Source organism: Triturus cristatus, chromosome 2_2 (assembly GCF_964204655.1).
Source record: "Triturus cristatus chromosome 2_2, aTriCri1.1, whole genome shotgun sequence".
Taxonomy (NCBI): Eukaryota; Metazoa; Chordata; class Amphibia; order Caudata; family Salamandridae; genus Triturus; species Triturus cristatus.
Genome location: NC_140582.1, coordinates 277,328,122 through 277,335,879, shown reverse-complemented (window position 1 = coordinate 277,335,879; position 7,758 = coordinate 277,328,122). Strand labels below are relative to the sequence as shown.

General features: G+C 43.5%; 1 pseudogene; it reads right to left on the bottom strand.

Moving 5' to 3' along the window:
• Positions 1-5,955: 5,955 nt before the first annotated feature.
• Positions 5,956-6,598, bottom strand: LOC146862143 (transcriptional regulator ZNF706 pseudogene; annotated as a pseudogene).
• Positions 6,599-7,758: the final 1,160 nt, after the last annotated feature.

Here is a 7,758-nt window from a genome sequence, read left to right as displayed (position 1 = left end):
CAAGATCTGGAGGTTTTAAAGGATAATCCCTTAAAAGAGAGGGCATGTTTCCAATGTGTACGGTATTTAGTTATCATTTCCTCCAACTGGCTTCCAAAGTTTCTTGCCCTCTAACAAAATGTGGAGGATTGAAGACTTTTCAGAAAAATCTGTTTTCCATTCTCTTCTTCACAAATTGTGATGGGTCAAAACTGAAGCCCCTGAAGCCAAAGAAGTTGCTAAGATAATATGTAGAGAAACATTTTAGCTTGTTCTTCCATCTTAACTAAAAAATATGAGCAGTGTGCTTTGTCATGGGCTGCTTCCAAGCGTATTTCAAAATCTCGTACAATGGATTGCCAAGTGTAAGCCAAATAAGTAGCCACCTAGAGCACCAAATTATTTGTTGCAAATAATTTTTGGAGTGAGATGTCCACCTTTCCATTGTTAGAGTGCAGCCATCTGGGTTAACGGTGGACATGCCTATCAGTGGGAGCAAGACTGAATTATCATTTATGGAATGAGGAATAACACAATCACCGTCTGAGAAGGTAATAAACCTTTGGCAAAAACCTATGCACCAACGACTGGTGAATGTCCTTCCACTGCCTAAAAATGTAATTCTTTAATTTGTATGCAGTGGCATCGGTGAAATGCTAGGCTTCATATAGTGAGGGAATAGAGCCTCCACCTCTTCCTGATGGAGTGCCACTTGAAATCCCATATTTTCATACATATGGTCAACAATTTGTTCTACGTTCTCCTGGTAATGACTTATACATGAGTAGGAGCACTTGGACCTTTATCAGCAGGGTCAGAGTCTGAATCAGGGGATACACTAGAGGTTCTCTTTTCTTGACACCTTGATTTGCACACAGCCTTTGAGACCACATCCTCTAGCATCACTTTAAACTGCATTGCAGTCAAACGTTCTTGAGTGACTGAGGATGTAGTCTACTTTTTCCCCCTTGGTGCCTCACATTCCATCTACTCAGGACACAGAGACACATAGTTCTCATTTCTGCCTTTGTGTGATCTGTTGTCTCTCATCTAATGATGGAGACATGCACCTACTTCTTCTCCTGTGAGTGAGATTAAATACTCAGCTGAGTCAATTAATGAGATTAAGCAATTTGTTCAAGTTGATAAAACTTGTTTTTGAGCCCATACACACTTTCCACCTGACTGTGCCTTCCACTCAAGTGTCGTGAAGGAGCTTCACCACCTCCCCTGCCTGAATTCTCCTCTCTACAGGGAATCACAGGGACCCGGAAGAAGAACATCTGTGCCTGGGCTGACCTTCCATCCTTACCGGGGAGTATCTTCCTTCCTTGCAGCAATTTTCCAGCAATAAGCCACCTGCTCAACATAGCTGATTGTTGACTTTTAAAAATAAGCCTTAATGCAGGATTAGACGTGCATCTGCTACCCGAAGGTAGATGTCAAAGAGACACAACAAGAGTAGCAGAGTGAATAGTAATAGTTTATTAGTCAATTAAAACCATAAACATGATTCAAACATACAATTCAAAAAGTTTAAAAAGCATACAAGGAAGACTAAAAATGTGTCATACATCTACTCCAGCCATTAGACATCTTGTGGCTTGTCCATCACATTTTTTAACTTAACCTATTAGATATATAAGAAAAGATGCCAAATGCGGATATTAAATGGATCAAAATTACTAATCAGGGAATGGTCTTTTCCCCAATGTGTAAAGTTCAAAATTGCAAAACGGGAGGCTGGATTTCACATAAGTAAATCGCTATAGATGATTAAAATGCTTATATTCAGAGCTAAAGCGGGTATATGTATGATGCTAATTGGACCATGGTTTTTCCTCCCGTGAAAGTGCCGATGTGCAAAACTACGTGTCATTAAAATGCCAATGTGCAAGAAAAAAGAGGCCAAGTTAAACAAGTTGTTATCTAAGCATAACGGGATAGGGAACAGCTATTATAGCAGTCCCTAGCAGCCCGTCCTTGGAGTTTGCCGACTCAAGTTTGGTTTACCTTAAAAACTACAGATTTATCACATCCTAAAGTTAGATTCAAGAACCCCCACCAGATTACTCAGTGTTCAACCTGTATGCTAATCGATTTTTTGAAAATGTTCAAAACTGATGTAGTCTAATTTTCAACATTGTGGCACTTGGGTCCATAGATTCCACCAATGCAGACTTACATGACCTAATTCCCCGGTCAAGGAACTCCTTTCTTAATAGAGATCTTCATAGGTCCATCAATACTGGACAAATGCATACAATATGGAGCAGTGTCTCATTCCCCTGATGGCATAAGCTGCAGTACCGATCTCCAATCAAACCATACATCCTCCATTTTGGCGTGAGGTCTAGTGTTGGTATCTCACCAAATCTTAGGGCCAAAAATGACTGTTTGATCTTCCGGTGGAAAGGTGCTGCCAAAAGGTGTGATTCTCTTAAAATGGAATGTGATTTCAGCACCAGCCACCCATGACGAAATCTAAATAGGCTTTCCTTCTGCAGTCCAGCTTTGCAGTCTGGTTAATTTATTTACTGATTTCTTAAAAGTTTGCCTAGAGATATTAGGCATCCACAGGTCACCCAGTTCGAGCATAAGAGTAGCAGAGTGGGGATGGGGAGTAAATTCTGAAGGAATTTTCGGAGAAGTGTGTCTTTGATGCTCAGAGCCTCTCATTAAGTAATTCATCGGGGCAAAAGTGGGATTCGAGGTAATGTATCAAACTCGAAAATGCTCTGCAGTGAGGGGGAAGGGTTTAATGTTAAGACAAAAGTTCTACAGAAAAGTAGAAGATTTCAGGTCTTTGGAACATGAACACCTCAAAACATTAGTCCTAATATGGCATGTACACAATTGTTTGTTTCTCTACTGAGTTGTGAGAGCCATTGCAAATGGAATCACAAAGAATGTGCTATGTAACACAGAAAAATATTGGAAAGGGCAGACAATTGTGTCAGTGTGAAACTCCTCAGTGCCATATTCTGCATGCTGTCAAGTTAATAACTTCACACCTCCATTCTTGTCAGCAGTACTGCCATTGCCAAAAGTGTGCTCACTGAGACAGTTTAAACAATCATACAATCATCTCCACAAGTTTCTTTCTTTGTACTTCACCTGGTATGCCGTTGACAAGCAACGAGCAGCAAGGCACAAGCTTCACCAGACATATTTATTATCAACCCATCAAATCTATTAGGGCTTATTGGACCTGGTTATTTCTGCAGGGTTATCCCCAAACATTTTACCTTCTTTCCCCTATTTTTTCGGACCCGTTCTTTTGGTTTTAGGACTCTGGGCACTTCACCACTGTTAACCATTGCAAAAGTGCATGTGCTTTCAGAATAAATTGAATTGATGATTGGTTTATCCATGATTGCCACTTTTGATTCACTAGTACGTCCCTAGCAAAGTGCACCCACATGAGTAGCCCTGCAAACACGACTCAGGCCTACCACTGCAGTGTCTGTGAGTCCAGTTTTAAATTGCCATTTTGACCTGGCAAGTGCACCCATTTGCCAGTCCCAAACATTCCCTTTAACTACATGTAAGTCAACCCTAAGGTAGGCCCAAGGCAGCCCCAGGGGCAGGGTGCAGTGTATTTAAAAGGTAGCAAGTGTACTGGTGTGTAAACATGTCCTAATAATGTAATAATGAAATACTGCTAATTTCGTTTTTCACTAATGCAAGGACTACCTCTCCCATAGGGTAACATAGGGATTGCCTTGAATATTTTAAGTGTATTTTCCCATTGGGAACAGATAGAGATTTGAAGTTTAAGGTCTCTGAACTCACAATTTAAAAATACATGTTTTGGTTCAGTTGTTTTTTAAAGTGCATGTTTCAAAAGGCCACCTTTAGAAAGTAGGCATTTTCTTGCTTAACCATTCTGTGCCTCTGCCTGCCTGTAGAATCCACTTCTGGGTTGGCTGACAGTTTGGCTTTTGTTCATTCACTCTAGACAGTCACACAAAGGGAGCTGATGTGTGCCTCACATATCCTCATGTTCCATCAGCAGTCTGATGTGCCTTTCTGAGCTAGAGTGGTGAGAGGAGTTGTCCCTGAAACCTAAATAGGGCTGTGCCTGCCCTCACAAAAAGCTGTCTCAACCCTCCTGTAGTGTGTCTGCGCAGGTCATGGAAAAGCAGGGTCTTGTGCACAACAAAGACTTTGCTGTGAAGTTTGCCTACTTCAAAGGCAGAATGGGGTATAAGTATTTGACCTCTGACACCCCAAATTCAGAACACTTCTGGACTGAGGACCTTTTGCCAGAAAGAAGAGCTGGACTGCCAATCTGCCTGTTGCTTTGTTGTGCTGGCCTGCTGCTTGCTGCTTCTGTCCTGGGAGTGAAAGGACTGGACTTTGCTTTCCACATCCTGCATCAAAGGTTCTCCAAGGGATTGTGTGATCTTGCCTCCTCTTAAGAAGTCTCATGGCCATCATAGACTTCAGCTGCTAGTGCCTGGGCTCTTCTGAAGAGAGTGTCAAGTGGTGCAGAATCCAGTTCCTGGGCACTCAGAGGTGTAACCTGGTGAACTTAAGGAAAAAATCCACACATCGACTCCCAGTGTCTTCCTTCTCAACGCACCGCTGCAAAAGATCAACACATCGCTGCTGCCTGCCAGGATGCGTGGTTCCCCTTGAAGCATCAACCATGGCTTTCACCTCAAGCCCCATCCTGCCATCGCAGCACGTCAGAAAAATAGCCGCAGTGTGAGTTTCGAGCCCCATATGGCCTGTAGCACCCTCTCTGACTCTGATACAGCACCTGATTTGCAGCTGTGGAATCAACGCAGTGCCTGCTTCATGGATGCGAAATCACCGCAGCACCTGAATCGCTGCTGTCGAATTGACATAGCGCATCTGGTTTCTAGACGCATCATCCCTCTATGCTGATTCCTCATTGACAATGCACTGCTGTAAGGAACCGAAGACGTATATCCGGAAACTAAGGCCTCACCTTCCCTTCCAGTAAGGAACCAATGCATCACCTCCCCTGCCAGTAAGGAACCAACGCATCACCTCCCCTGCCAAGCAGTAAGGAAATGACACATCACCTCCCCTGCCAGAAAGGAGCTGACACATCATGTCCCCTTTGTAGTAAGGAACTGAGGCATCGCTTTGCTTTTTCAGTGCCTCACGTACCTAAAACAAATGCATCCATTGATTTCCATGGACTAAACTTGCTAGAATTGCTTTGCTTTTCCTGTGCCTCACTTACCTAAAACAAATGCATCCATTGATTTATATGGACTAAACTTGCTTAATATTTTAAAAGTGAAATTTTGACTTTTGCATGTTGGATTTTTGTTGTTTTGGTCTTGTTTTATTCTGATAAATTGTGCTATTTTTGTAAACTGGTGTGGACCGCATTGTTGTGTTTTCACTGTGTTACTGTGGGTTTGTACAAATGCTTTACAGCTTACCACTGAGATAAGCCTGACTGCTCTTGCTAAACTACCAAAGGGGTGAGTGGGGGTTCTCTCAGCTGTGTGGCTCCCTTACCCTGCCAAGAGTAAGGATCCCTACTTGGACAGGGTGAAAACCACTGCCAAATAGAGACACCATTTCAAAGCAATGCGGGACTGCAAGGCTCCACCCTCATAGTGTTTCATTTTCTGAGCAGGCAGTCAGCACTAGCTAATTGGCTTTTAGCATCAATGGATTTCAAACATCTCCTTAAGCTGCCCTGGAACCCGGTCTTTTTTCTAATCATGTTTGCTGCACATGAGCAGTGAATTTATGTGTACTGCCTCTAGCTAAAAGCAGCAGTATAATGTGGGATGTAAAGTTGTAAGGAGTAAGGCTGCTTAAAAATCAGTAACCTACCACCTAATTATGTAGGGTTGGTAAGTACAACACCACTCATCGTGCTCTATTCCATATTCCCCTCAGAGGAAGGGGGTTCTTCCCTTTCTCTCTTTCTGCACCTCACTTTAAATATTCCATTTTAAACATCATCCAGTGCTGTGCATGTTTAAAATTAAAGCACTACTTTTATTAAATGAATTTACACAATATGTCCATATAATTACAACTTTCAAACATTCCCAGTTTTCCTGACATTTTTATTTAAAGATATCCAAATCAGGACGCAATCGAACATTTAAAGAGGAATGTCTTTGTATAAAGCGCAATGATGGCACAGCATAAAAAATTGGAAGTTTGTTAAGCGCCTTCATAGTTCATCAAAATTTTGCTGCTCTAGGTCCATCACGTAAAGTCCAAAACAGCACAACAGTCAGAAGGTGGAATGAGTCACCTGTGAACGGTTTATGCTTCAACATCAACCAGTTCTGGAGGGAGTGGGACTTTAGGATGTTTGCTTTCAAAGTGCTGTTTGAAAGTTTTAGGATCTGGCATTTGCGTCCTATAAATAGCACAGGAATACACTAACACAACTTTGGCAGCTGCCTTCTGATCATGTCCTTGTTTCTTATTTTGCTCAGCTTGTTTTTTGGCATTCGTCTGCTGAGACTGAAACTTCTGGTGTCCACGAGCCATATCCGCGAGTGGCGACCACCAAGCGTCACAGGAAAAACGTGGAGTCTGGTCCTGGGGCGCGTGCCGCCTGGGCAGAGCAGGAAGAGGGCGCAGAGCACAGCAAGCACCCTCCGGGGGCTCCCAGCTGTGCATGTTTATAAATCATTGTAATTTGATATTTAGTCTCCTTCATCCCATTGTAGTGAATCCAAACTATAACTCCCAGAAGGAACTTTTTGCTATAAAAGTTCAGTATTGCAAACTTGATGCTTTAGGTGATGTCTGTGTCCATGTCTGTGTGCTAATATGAAGAAGTATGAGCTTTAGTATGGATTGTTCAATCAAATAACTATATATCGTGAACTGGTAGTGAAGATGTGTTATATTCTTGGTAACGAAGTCAGGTGGGGAACAGGGCCAGACTAGGAAAACAAAAGCATTCCTAGCAATATTGCTCAAACCAGCCTACTCTCTTCGTCTCAACATGCAATCTCTCTCTTTCCACCCATCCATTCTTTTTTTCCTCTCCGATCACTTTCCCTCTACCATCCCTCTCCCTATCTTCCTCTCCCTCTTGAACCCTCCCTGTGTTTGCTGCAACTAACCTCAGAGAAATGTAGAAATTTGGCAGAGACACCATGAGTGGCCCTGGGCTTTTAAAACCAGCCTCCAATGGCCCCGCAGGGTCAATGTTGTATGGGATAAAAAAAAGCATGTCCATCTGTAATGGGGACTGGGGTGTTTGATGGAATTGCGAAAAAAAAGAAAATGTGATATTGAGGTGGCAATGATTCCTGCTGAACAAAAATCCTGGGATCCTACCTGACTGGTGCGTTCACTGCTGCTCTGTGCTCTTGGTGCCTTTGAGGGTCTGTCCCCGCCGCCGCGTTCCTTTCCACCGGCGCGGCCGCAGTGAGGGAGGGACTACAAGCCCCTCGAACCCTTGCGGCAGGAAGCCGTCATTGCCAACACCCATTTCGCGCCAGGAGGCGTTTAAATTGAGAGGACACTCCCCGCATCGCGGGACCGCGCGCGGGTGGCGCCGGGCTAAGCCCGGGCAAAGGACGGGCCGTCTGAGGCCGTCAGAGGACGAAGGAGGTCGGGCCGGGCTAACCCTCTTGGACTGGTTGTTTGAGTCTACTGGACATGTAAAGTATTGAGTTAATCCCAGTTGCAAGTTACAAGTAGTTACAATCAGTGTATCGTGTTGCTCGTGATACTGTGCTGATAGAAGTTCCCCTACACCTTTTCTGGTCATGGTTAGGCGGGGAGCCAAAGCTTCAGCTGATTCAGCAT